At 40.2% G+C, this 14024-nt stretch overlaps 1 protein-coding gene across 1 annotated transcript in view; it reads right to left on the bottom strand.

The window, feature by feature from the left end:
- The window catches only part of SMLR1 (small leucine rich protein 1), a 40882-nt gene that overhangs the window by 26657 nt on the left and 201 nt on the right, over nucleotides 1–14024 (bottom strand).

Here is a 14024-nt window from a genome sequence, read left to right as displayed (position 1 = left end):
GTAGTGGTATTTCATTGTGTATTTAATTTGAATTTCCCTAAATTTTAAAATATGGGTATTATTATTATTTAGGTATGGCAAGGTCAACAGATCAGAGTCTGTTGCCATTAGGGTCAGCAAGGACCCAAGATGTTAAAGCATCAAAAATACAGAATAAAAAGATACGATTAATACACCTGATGACTAATGATGTTGAGCATCTTTTAATGTGTATATTGCCATTCATGTAACTTCTTTTGCAAAGTCTTCAATTTTTTGGTCTATTTTTTTTTATTGTGTTGCCTTCTTATTGAGTTCTAACTAAATTCTTTATATATTCTGGATACAAGTCTTTTGTTAGATATTTGTATTGCAAACGTTTTCTCCCTTTCTACGGTGTATCATTTCATTTTCTTAAGAATGTCTTTCAAGGAGCATAAGTTTTTAATTTTGATGAAGTCCACATTTCAATTTTTTTCTTTTATGATTCATGCTTTTTGTGTTTTATCTAAGAATTCTTTGCCTACCCTCAAGACAATAAAGATTTCCTTCTATGTTTTTTCTACAAGTTTAATAGTTTTAAATATTGCATTTAGGTCTATGATCCATTTTGAATTAAATTTTTATATTGCCTGGGGTCAAGGTTAATTTTGTTTCCCAGTAACATTTGTTGAAAAGATTTTCCTTTCTTCATTGAATGAAGTTAGCATTTTAATTTTTACTAAAAATCTATTGATCATATATATATAGGTCTATTTCTTTTTTTTTAAGTTGAGGTAACATTGGTTTATAACATTATATAAATTTCAGGTGGACATTATTATATTTCACTTCCTGTATAGATTACATCATGTTCAACTCCCAAAGACTAATTACCTTCCATCACCACACACATGTGCCTAATTACCCCTTTTGCCCTTTTCCCTCCCCCCTGCCCTTCTGGTAACCACCAATCCAGTCTCTGTCTCTATATGTTTGCTGGTTATTGTTCTTATCTTCTTCTTATGAGTGAGATCATATGGTATTTGACTTTCTCCCTCTGACTTATTTCACTTAGCATAATACCTTCAAGGTCCATCCATGTTGTCACAAATGGCCAGGTTTCATCCTTTTTTGTGGCTGAGTGGTATCCCATTATGTATATATACCACATCTTTTTTATCCATTTGCCCCTTGATGGGCACCTCTGTTGCTTCCAAGTCTTAGAATATTGTGAATAATGCTGCAATGAACATAGTGGTGCATATATCTTTACGCATTTGTGTTTTCATGTTCTTTGGATAAATACCCAGCAATGGAATAACTGAATCGTATGCTAGTTCTATTCTTAGTTTTTTGAAGAATCTCCATACTGTTTTCCATAGTGGCTACTCCAGTTTGCACTCCCACCGGCAGTGTACGAGAGTTCCCTTTTCTTATATGTAGATCTATTTCTGAATTCTTCATTCTGTTCCATTGATCTGTAGGTCTACCCTTCTGCCAATATCACATTCTTTTGATCCCTATAGCTATATAGTAACTTTTTAAATCAGGAAGTGTAAGTCATCCAACTTTGAATTGTTTAGCAGTTCTAAGTCCTTTTCTTTTCCAAATAATTTTAGAATCAGATTTACAGAAAAAGCCAGCTGAGATTTTGGTTGGGATTGTGTTGAATCTATAGGTCAGTTTAGAGAAAACGAAAATCTTAACAGTATTGAGTCTTCCGATTAAAAATCATGGTCTATGTTTTAATTTATTTTGGCCTTTTTAATGTTCTTTCAGTAACATTTTGTGGTTTTTGAAGTACAGGTTTACATGTATTTTGTTTAATTTATTCCTAAGTATTTCCTGTTTGGGATGCTATTATAAATGGAATTTAAAATTTTTCAACTTCCAGTTTTTTGTTGCTAGTATATAGAAATGTAACTAATTTTCATATGTTGACTCCATATCTTTAGAACATTCTAAACTTGCTTTTAAGTTTTAAGAGCTGTTTTGTAAATTCCTTAGGAGTTTTTATATGTTATGTGTACATAATGAGGATTTTCTTTCTTTCTTTCCAATCTGCATGCTTATTTCTTTTTCTTGCCTGATTGCATTGGCTAGGACCTCCAGTACAACCATGAATAAGTAGTAAGAGTGGGCAATTGTTCTTTCCTTGGGGGTTATTCTGTGTAGTTTCTTGGGGTTTTCAACCGTGCATGCCTAGATTTGTATTTGGCAAAAGACTCCAGGGGATCTCTAGATTTTTGGAGCTCTCTCTCGGTTTAGCTCCTTCCTCTTGGGGAGTCTGCCCTGCAAATTCTAGTTGCCTTGTCTTCTCCAATCTCCCATCTCTGAATCTTAAACTCAGCAAGATTCTCAGGCTCTCTTTGGGTTAGCCCTCGTTGTCCTGCCATCTGGAGATTGTCTCCTGGCAGAAATCCTGGGTAACGGTAGGGATCCCCTTACTTTTTACCCTACTGTTAAAAATCACAGTCCCTTACTGTCCAGTGTCTGAAAACAGTTTTTTACTATGTTTTGTCTAGTATTCTAGTTGTTTCCAGCAGAAGGGTAATTCTGCACCTTGTTACTCCTTCATGGCTAGAAACAAAAGTAGACGTCATTTAATATTTAATCATCTACCAGTTATTATTATTATTGTTATTGTTGTTTTTAATTTTGAAAATGCTATGTGATTCAGCCAATTTAGTTCTGGTAAGAGAAGGGAGATTTTTACCAGTGGTTCTTAACCTGTCTCATATTAGGCTTATTTGAGAGCTCCTAAAACATAACCATCTTCAGGCTGCTCCCCCTGAGATTCTGACATAAATGACATCTATATTTTTTAAAAGTTCTCAGGTGATTATAATGTGTAACAGAGGTTGAAAGCTACCAATTTATTCGCAAAACTCTACGGCACTTGCCAATATGCATTTCATGATATCCTGGTGTGACCAAAATGGCTTCCAGGTGTACTGAGTTACAGACTCCTCATCCCCCAGGACAGCCAGTCTTAGCCAGCGCCCTTGCCCAGCAGGAATCAGCATCCCATTTACCCCAGTGAGCCACACCAATGTCATCGTTTCCTGCGTGTGTCATGACTGGAGATCGTTGGAAGTTTAGAGGTTAATCATCCTTTAGTCTCATCTTCAGGTCCCAGCTCAAATGTCACAAATCCTGTCTCCAGCCCCTTGGGGACCATCCTTTATCCTTCCCACTCATTCCCATTTCCAAAGCTGTGTGCCTCTATGACAGCAGTATTAGAGTTTTAAAATCTGTTTCTACTTAAGATTTTAGTCCCTGGAGGATAGAGCTGGTTTAATATCTTCTTGTCCTTCCTATTGCCAAATAGAGTGCTTTGCACTTAATATTTATTGTATTTGGGTAGGTCATTTTGGAGCTTAATGTTTGAAAATGTTCTGTGGGCAGAAATATTTCCTATCCTATTGAAAATACATTCTGTCAAAGTATGTTTTCAGATTCTCCGTGAGTCAGTGGGTGGGAAAGGAATACATACCCCGTATTTTGTTTTACATTATCTCTAGCGGTACTTGAACTCATTTCGTCTCTCTCATCTTTTGTCACATGTAATTAATTTTGACTGTTAGAGAGAAGAATTTGGTGGTGCCTTTCTACCTTTTGGCATTTATACTTCAGAAATAAAATTGTTTGACCTTTGATGAATTTTGGTGTTTAGACCATTTCAGCTTTTAGGTCCAGGAATCTTTATTAGGTTAATTTATTTTTTTTTCAAATTAATAAATAAATAAACTGGGTGGAAAATGAATTTCCATAGGGAGAATGTGGAAGAAAATGCAAACGTTAATTGATGTTATCGTTGGCATAATCTATTTAGCCACATCACACCCAGCTTCGTATGTTTACTCATTTCTTTTTTTTACATTAATGTTGACATGACCAGGATCATTCTGTCCGATATGGTGCCTTTGCATGAATTAGAAAAAGTCACCCCTGCACCCCCCTACCCCCGAGTGTTATTTGGTAAACAGAGCCAAGGCTGGATTATAACCCGGCTCCCCTCCTGAGTTGGGATCCTTGTGCAGGGCACAACGTGTACAACCTGACATGGTGGCTCTATGATGACCTCTATACTTTTAGGACAGTTTGTTTCTGTACAGTTTAGCATATTTCCAGGAAGTAAAAACAGATTTAAAATATCCTCCACTGAGTAGAAGACGCACGAGTACTGATTGTGAAATTATGTTGGAGGGAGAAATTAAGGAGGACTTTCATAGAGTCATCTAAATCTCAATCACGTGGTTACTCCTGTGGAAAAAAGCCCAAAGGAAATCAAAGGTAGAAAATGAGGTCAATGATGTTTCCTTTTCATGACCCACACGACAAGGCAGGGATGAGTGGGCGTGTGGGATAGGAGTCGGACACTGAAAATCTTTGGCCGATGTCTTCCATTAACGGCTTGTTTGGGTTGGCGAAGACACCAAGGAAACACCACATTCGCCAAGTGAATGACGGTGCACCTGCTTAGCCTCTGGCCACGAAGAGAAAGGCAGAGGCTGTCAGCTGTCAGTGAGGAAGAGCCAGGGACAATGCCAGAAAGTGCCGGAGTAATGGTGGAAAGGACCACACACTGAGTTCCTTTGTGAACGAATTACTCTGAAATCTTGAATTTCCACCAACTGTGAAACTTCATTTTGGTGGGATAAGCATGTTGCTTTTCCATTGACACGTACTTGATGACTTTGGGGCCACTTCTCGAAATGCATGCAGGGAAGGAAATGAAATACTAACATTTACTGAATAGCCTCATTTGTTTTCACATACATTTCACATTATCTCATTTAAGACAATCCTGAAATGGTTCCATTTGACCTAAAGAGAGAATGTTGTAATTGGCAGAAAGGATGCTTTGGATATTTCTGTTAGAGATTTTGCTCAATGGAAGTTGTGAATTTCACTTAGGCTTGACTGTGTGTTTTCTAGTTGCAAATCATAGTGAGTGAAGGTTGGTCTTAAATGAATGACCTGATTCATTAGTGCATGTGTTCCTTTCTTTTTCCACCTACCTGGTTCTGTTTTCTTCCCCCTACTGATTATCTTGATCTGCTTTGCCCCTTCCTTCTTTGTTTTTGGTTAGCATCATGAAGTATCAGCAGCCTGCTGTTTCCAAACCCTTGAACATTGTTTATTGTAGAGTGCTCTCCTCCAATCAGGGCCTCATCTGAGGCACACATTGCTCCCTGGGATTCTTATTTAATGGGCTACAATCAAGGACATTAAGAAAGATCTATTCTGCAATTATTTTTGCCTTTTGTTTCTTAAAAGGGAAATATCTTCACAGAAAAATGGAAGTCTCATCCTCTCTTCTGGTTTTTTTTTTTTTTTTTGAGGAAGATTAACCCTGAGCTAACTGCTGCCAGTCCTCCTTTTTTTGCTGAGGAAGACTGGCCCTGAGCTAACATCTGTGCCCATCTTCCTCTACTTTATATGTGGGACACCTACCACAGCATGGCTTGCCAAGCGATGCCATGTCCGCTCCTGGGATCTGAACCGGCGAACCCTGGGCCACCAAAGTGGAACATGCGTACTTAACCACTGCGCCACTGGGCTGGCCCCCTCCTGGTTTATTATTCTTGTTAAAACTGAGTGTGGACTAATAGATTTTTATCTGGGGGACCGAGTGAACAATGTAAGGGAAGAATATTATGTTTGCTGTTGTGATGGATTTAATCTGCATTGCAGAACAGAATAATTATAAGGTGCTCCTCAGCTCACACAGGTGACAGAGGGCCCAGCCTGCAGGCCCATAGAAGCTCACATCTCAAGGGGCGCTTATTTGGGTCTTGGGGCTCGGCAGGTGCTGCACAGCCCTCCCTGGACCTGCACTGGCTGACTGTGTAGACCTATGTACAAAGAGGCCCAGTGCAACATCATCACTTTACGCTTCGTGATCTTGAAAACCCTGGGAAATTCAACATCAGGAGATTATTTAAAATACTCATCTCTGGTTCTCTGTTAAGGACAATCTGCCTTCATTTGTTTGCTTGTTTACATTTAGATCTTTGTGTATCCAAGCTTCAAAGGTGAGATCTCTGTTCTTGAGGAGCAAACAATTTAAATACAAAATGTGATAAAGTTATTGCGCAAACTACAGTAGGGAGGGCTGGGTTAATTGTCCCTTTTTATTTTCTGTAATTCTGGTGCTCTGACATCTTGGGGCCTTGCTGACTCTGGACAGACCGCTCTTCCCAGAGCCAGCCAATTCCTAGAGATAGGGAACCACTCGCCTGCCAGGGAGCACGCCTTTCATAGACACTCACCAATCCAGAGCCCACATGCCCCGCCACCTCCTCTACTGGGCGTTCACACTCGGGGCCAATGTTCCTCTGCCCTAAAAACTCCAAAGCCACGTACCAGACAACTGGAGCGAGCCCCTACAACCCAGAGCCTGCAGAAATTATTCAATCTACCCAATCCTAAACCTGCTTACCCAGCCTGGCCTTGCCTTTCCTGCAGAAATCACAATAAAGGCTCTTGCCCACATTTTCCCCTCACCCCCTCTGCCTCCTGCTGACCCTGATGCTTCCTCATGTGGTCCTATGTGGCATGGCCTGCTGCCTCCTCTGGGGAACTGTGAAGAACAAAGTATCTTTTCAATGGCTGTCATCTCCTGATCTGTTGGCCTCCCCCTACCTGAATCATAATAAAACCTGCATTTTTAAAACAAGGGGCTACACTGGCCCGGAAGCTTGGCGAATGCATCCCCCAGGAACTCCAGGGTTTGAAAGGACCTCGAATGTCAGGTGACTCTGATGTTACAACAGAGATGTGGGCAAGGGAACAGGGGAGATCCAGGCAGTGGGAACAGTATGTATGAAAGCAAAGATGTGCTGTATTCAGAGAGCAGTGAATGCATGCGATGGCATGAGTCTGGGATGATGGGAGAGGCAGGAGATGAAGATGGAAGGACTGGCTGTGTTTGATTGCCAAGGGCCTTGCTGGGCCCGCTGAGGAGCTGGGCTTTATCCTATCTGTTTGAAGAAGTAGCAGTGTGACTGGGTACATGTTATGGAGAGAGGACTCTGGCAGCCACAGGGAGGATGATAGCAAGCAGAGAAAAAGGTTGGAGCCGGGGAGACTAGTTCAAGGCTGTCGCAAAAGTTTGATTACAAATGTGAAAACAGGGGTCAATGAAAGTTAAAGATCAGACAGGCCAGTAGGAATAGAATCAGGAGTAGCATTTACGTCTCCACGCTCTTCCATATATTGTCTGATGCCACAGGAAACTGCCTGGCTTCAGAAAAGTCTTCCCCCAAAGGAAGGCGTGGGTAAGAATACTTGTAGGGCTACCACACGTGACTTGAGTGCCCTCTGATTGTTGCTATACTTGTCTCCAGTTGAATGTGGAGATTCATGACAACCATTTACATGAGTACAGTGATTCAGAAAGGTTGATATACAGATCTTCCTGGACCTGTGATGGGGTTACTTCCTGATGAACCCATCGTAAATTGAAAATATCTTGAGTCAAAAATGCATTTAATACACTTAACCTACCAAACAGCCTAGCTTAGCTTAGCCTACCTTAAACATGCTCAGAACACTTTATATTAGCCTACAGTTGGGCAAAATCATCTAACACAAAGCCGATTTTATAATAAAGTGTTGAATATCTCAAGTAATTTATTGAATACTGTACTGAAAGTGAGAAAGAGAATGGTTGTATTATATTCCCATATTCATTTGCTTTAGAAAAAGTTGTGGGTTTTTTGAGGTGAAAATCATCTTAGCTGCATATATTTGAGGAGCTCAATAATCCCTTCTTCAAAGCCAAAAACATTTCTCAGCCAACAGGAAAGGGTTTTGAGTGTCTTGAGGACAGATATGTAGAATTGTCTGCTTTTATAAGTATAGCATCAGATGCCATGACTGGAAAAAGAGAGATGGGTGAATAATGGTCATGGTTTGCCAATAGGAAAGGAAGCGTACACAACAGAATAATTTAATTCTCTATCAGCTTGTCTTATTCAAAAGTTTCCTGGCTGAAGAAGGGCTTATTAGGTTCTTTGCTGTAGTGCAGATAAAATGACATATTGGATTATTCACACCAATGCTGAAAATTGATTTTATTTCTCCTACTTGCTGAATTCCAGACTAATGAGATTTGACTGTTACACAATTTTAACTGTTGTCATGTAGCTTTGCAATTACCAGAGCTAGATTCTTTTATGAAAAACCAGCTGGTATACTGTTCTTTACTATTTGATATTTTTTTCTTTCTCTGCTCGCTTTTCTTTAACCTTCTTCCAATTATCTTCTCTTTCTTGATCAATAGTATACGAAATAAGTGTAGGATTTTTCCCCATAAGTAAAGATAGAAAAAAAAGAGACATTAATATTGATAATACAAATGTGATAGTATAAATGCTTTCCTTCTGAAAGATTAGTAAGAATTAGCCACTTTCTGTTTTAGATTGAATTAAGATAGCACAAGCCCCCCTGTAGTATTTTATGGTGTTTATGGACATCCTGTTTAAGTGCAAAAATTCACAACTGACAGTGGCACAGACATTTGAGATGCCCTAAGCAAAAGTTTCTTTGAGGCATTTTGACCTTTTATTAATTGCAGCATTGTCAGATCTCCAGCTTCCTCATCAATTTCTCTCCCTGTCTCATTCCAGCTTGGTCTTGATAACAGTTGTGCATTTCTCTTTGGAGACCACAGCTGTGTGGATACTTTACTTTTGTCATGTTGTGTGGCTTGCTGACCTTCAGCAGAGCTAAGGTTTGACTAAGCAAAGAATTCTTCACACTGTCATAAGTCCTTGAAGCTGAAGACTGTGTTTTGAGATTCTTTCGGATACGTGCACCCTGCCTAGTACACAGTCCATGTGATGTGTGGTGAAGATGCGTGTCACAGTTGGTAATCCTGGTAGATTAGGGGGTGTTGCAGAGAGCCTGTGGTCCTCTGTGACTTAAGTGTTAATCTTGGCGTTGTGGGACTCTTAAGCCTTATGAGGCTACTCCAAGGTAATTATGTATTTGACAAAAAGTACTTTAAAGGTTAGTTTCTCAGACTGTCTGGTTGTATATTTTCATGAAGGAAATTAGTTTATATTTATGATTTGCATCCATAATGCAAAACCAAACAGGCTATGGACGAAGGGTACAGTGCCTTGCTCAATGCCTGGCACATAATCAGTCCTAAAGAAATATTTGTCGAATGGAAATAGGTTTGAAACATAATAGATTTGAAAATGGGAAAGCATCAGTCTTTTGAGTCAGTAAATCTAGTATCTTCATTCGTTGAAGTTTCTATGAATCTGTATCTGTTGGACAAGATTAACTCGTTGAGGAAACTCATCTGCAGTGATGTGTAAATTCAATAGACTGATGAGAGAACTGTAACTATCTAGATGCTGTAAGGAAACAGCCTACCATAAATGTTCCCGATGAAAAATCATCTGTAAACATGGGCATTTTAGCATTTTCTGAAAGCATATTGAAAAGAAGAAAGGGGCCACCACAATTACCAACATAAATACAAATATAAATAAAGAGTAGATGGTTAACATGGAAGCTATGTCTAGGGTCACAAAATTCTTGAAGAGAACTTTCAAGATCATCTAGTTCAACCCCATCATGGTAAAGATGAGGATACCGAGAGGCAGGTGATGGCTGCTTTCTTGGTGTTACTTAGGTAATTCAATCTTCCTTTCTCTTTGTATCTTTCTTGCTCTTTCATCACTTCATTTGCTCCATAGATATTTTTTAAATGCCTGCTCTGTGGTAATCACTGTCCAATGTATTAAAGAAATGAAAAACATGGACAATTTTTCTATCATACCAAGAATCTAGAAAAAGGGGAATTGGAGAGGAAGAATTTAATTATGATAATTATTTAGTGCTTTAAACTTTCTAAGTATTTTTGCATAACTTATTCTATTTCACCATGATAAACAACTTTTGGCTATGAGCACTGAACTTTCGATATTGCTTTAGGTGTGACGAGGAGAGAGTCTTCTCTGAATGACAGATCCGTGTTAGTGAGCTCATTCTGCGTAAGATAATCTAAGTACCATCACTGATCTGGCTCACCAAATAGTATTTGAAACCATGTGAGACCCATGGAATTTAATACATATTTACTTTCTGGTACCAACCAGACTTGTGAAAATTGGGCAGCATGAGAGCTAATCCTCTGTGAATCTGTTGACCATTGATGACTGAAAAACTTTAACTGTCAGGGATTATCTCTAACAGTGGTCTCCAAGGCAGTTATCACAATGCGCATTACCCAGATAGGCAAACAATGGCCGACCACACCCATAAGGAAGGCCAACTTTACTCCCTTTGGGTACTTAAATATTTAGCTTACTCACTGCCCAAATGCCTTCTTTGACTGGTCATGGAGTCTCAGGTTTATAGGGTGTCAGGGAGTGATATGCAGCTCATTGTTGCATAAACAATGATCAAATGATGTAATTATAACCCAGTTAGAGATGTTCCTCATCAGTGACTACAGCCAATGGTAAATGTTAGCTGAGGATTAACTCCCCAATTGCTTGAACAGGGGAGCTTGACCAGGAGCAGCAGATGATGGCATAAAGTGTTTGCTGATCTCCAAGACTCCTATGACTATAGTTTGAAGGAACTTACAACTTAGCGGGAGCAGACAAGTAAATTTAATGCATGGAGAGTTTTTGTTTAAAGGAAGGTCACTTCCCATAGCCTGTGGATTGAGGAGAAGATGCTGAGAAGACTTTCTGAAGGGTCAAACTGCATCTTAGTCCCGAATGATGCATGAGAATTGGCCAGGTGGAGAAGAATGAGGGGAAGAGGGTTCTAAGCAGAGGAAATAATATGAGCAAAGTAATGGAAGCCCAAAACAGGAAAGTGGTTATATGAGACTGCGATTTGGTGTTAAGAAAGTGGGAAATTCAAGGCAAGGAGTGCTGACAGATGAGTCTAGAGAGGTAACTATGTATTATCATAAAGAACCTACAGCAATAGACCTAGCAAATGGTGGCTTGAATCGGGATCGTGGAAGTAGGAATAGAGGTGAGCACTTCTGCGCATGGAGACCATGATCTATTCATAGCAGCGGTCAGCAGTTCAGTCAGGAAGAGAGGTAGAGGATCAGAATATGCCACCCCAAAGTACGCCACTTTGGCATAAGGATTATTTTGAGCTGAAGACAGTTGAGAAATAGCAGATTCCAAAAAAGCTCTCTCTCATTTGCCTAAAAGCAGGGCTTCAATTTCCATTTACAAAGGTGTTTCTCTCTCCTATGCCAGGGACAGGAGGACAGCCCTTAGATTCTTGACGGCAGGAGACACCTCTACACTCTTAGGAGCCCAAAGAAGAGCTGAGAAGAATCTGCAGAACAAACCTTTCCTTCCGTTAGTTCCCCCCGTATATTTACCTTCCCACACTTGGCTGCCCCTAAAAGCCTAAACTCCTTTTCCTTTGTCTTGTTACTTCCCTACAAATTTATTGTTTTCAGTTGAGGTGCTGTATAAGCTCCAGTTCTAAGCACCTCTTTGAGTCACTCCTCACTGAGTTTCTCCCACGTGTATGAGTGCCGCACCTGTTGATACACTGATTATTTTTCTTGTTAATCTGTCTTTTGTCAGTTTAATTTCCAGGGCCCCAGTAAGAGAACCCGGGAGGATAGAGGAAGAGATTTTGTCCTTCCTCTGCAAAGGCAGTGTCTTTGGAATAGTTCTTCCTGTTTTGTTTTGGTCAAACTTTGCACTTAACCTCAGAAACAACGAAGCCCAGGCAGGTCATTTTAAAATCTATACTGGAAGTCAGTGCATCCTTTTTACCTAACCCAAGACTAATACCATGAGGAATATTTGGGAAGGGCCATTGAGTCCCTCTGCCCAGACTCGCGCTTCATAACTCCAGAAGGGGCCATGCTGTAGGCTACAACGTGGATTGGTTTCTCCTCATGTTAAAGTCAATTCAGTTCCAAACAGGATGCAATTATGTCACTGCAGAGACTGTAGATATTTATTGTATTTGAAGAAGAAAATGGCATGAAGGGTTTCTGGCTCGAGGTGGGCACTTGGCATAGAGGTCAGAACTTGTGCAAGATTGCTCTTGTCTTTGTCACCCGTCTACTGGCTCTCCTCCCGGCGAGCAGCGCAGTCCTGTCTCTCTCAGAACTACCATCTGAAGGACAGCATCAAAGGCTGGTTGTCTTCTGGGCCACCTTGTTTTCTTGTCAGGTCGTGTTTTTGAATCATTTTTCGAAACAAGAAATTCTCCTCTATTCTTAAGGTTTCAGTTTAATTTTTCTCATTGTCCTGTTCCAAGTGGAAAATGTTGTCTTGGCCCCGTGTTACCTTATACCGCCGACAGGATGAAAAGCACTTGGGCGTTGGACTTAGTGCTCAGATGTCCCCCCACCATTGGAAGGCCATTCGTCTTTGCTCCCACTCCTTGCCAGAGTGATAGTGGGCTAGGCGATACCTTAAAATGAGCTCCCTTTGATTTATGAATGGGCTTTATTCTTTCACCTTTAATAAATGCATTAATGCCATTTTCCTGTCCGATTTCTGGCAAGCCCTCCTATTCGCTGATGCGCAATTTCCCTGGATTGTGTGTGGGTAGCAGCGGGGACTAGAGGAGGATGTATGTGGTTGTTATGTGGAAATAAAATGATCAAGTTTCTGCAGGCAATAGCGAATTTCTGTGATAATCAGATTAGGAATCACATTAAAGTTGAGACATGAAGTAACTGAGACTATACGAAGATGAGGAGAGAGCCCTTCTCTTACGGCTCTCCATTCAGTATGAGAGAAGTAAGTTTCCCAATAGTTTACGGGGCCTTAAAGGACCTGGTCCCATGTTACATCGCCCCCTACTCCTTTCTCCTTTTCCCTCCACTTCAACCATGCTGGCCTCCTTGTTGTTCCTTAGACATGCCGGATATACTCTGCCTCAGGGCCTTTGCTTGGGCTGTTCTTCCTGCTGGAATTCTCTTCACTCACATATTATCTGCCTGGCTAACTTTGTCATTTCCTTCAAATCTTTGCTTCCATGTCACCTTCTCAATGCCACCCTCCCTGACTACCCTGTATAAATGGCAAGCCTGTCTCCTGCCCCTCACTCCCAATATTACTTACCCTGCTCTACTTTTTCCTTTTCTCATAGCACTTATCTATTGGAAAATATTAAATAATCCATTTATTGGGACTATTATTGCCTGTGTCCCCTGGTAGGGGGATCTCACATCAGAATAGGGATCGTGGCCTGTATTGTTCACTGACATATCCCAGGTGACTGAAACAGTGCCTGGCATGTTGTGAGCCCTCAGGAAATATTTGTTGAATGAAGGAAATATATGAGCCAGGAAATCTTTTTACTGTCAGCACTTCCTGTTCGATCCCCAACCCCTGCCTTACCCTATACTTGTCCTCTTTCTAAACATTCTTTTTTTCTTGAAATGACATATTCAATGTCAACATTTCCCCATAGTCTTGCAGGCTCCCCTAACAAAGGACCATATCTATTTTGTTTTTTTTGTATCTCCAACATTTGCATAATACCATGAAAATGATAAGTACTCAACTAATTGTCAGATAAAGAAACATAATGTGGATGATGTTGAATCATGATGATGTTTGTTATCTGTTTCCTGGGTGATTTATTTTACAACTTTATTTTAGTCCTAAAATATTTAAGTTCTATTCTATGGCCACAACTCAGGGTAATTTGCACTGTCCTTACCAGGTCATTAGATGTGCGTTGATGGTACCCTAGACCAGATCTGTGAAAAAGCGAACACCTCACTTACACCTTAAAATGACCTGAAGAAAATCATCATCAAAATGCACATGGAAAAATTCCTTCACAATTTAATTAATTTGGACATCATAATTTTTTTCCAAGTAGTATTTCCCAGGAAATAGTGGAAGAGATCAGAGTCTGCCTCAGTGGCTAACCTAAAGTTGCTCTTGGTGACACTCTGTCACATTGTCTGTTTTGTTTTCTCGATGCGCTTACCTCTCGCTCTATTACACTTTCCTGTTAGTTTATTTTGTCTCTTCACTATAATGGTAAGTTTCATGAGAGGATACTTTAGTTTTCTAGGG

This window comes from Equus caballus, chromosome 10 (genome assembly GCF_041296265.1).
Source record: "Equus caballus isolate H_3958 breed thoroughbred chromosome 10, TB-T2T, whole genome shotgun sequence".
Lineage (NCBI taxonomy): Eukaryota > Metazoa > Chordata > Mammalia > Perissodactyla > Equidae > Equus > Equus caballus.
This window is presented reverse-complemented; position numbering and strand designations above follow the sequence as displayed.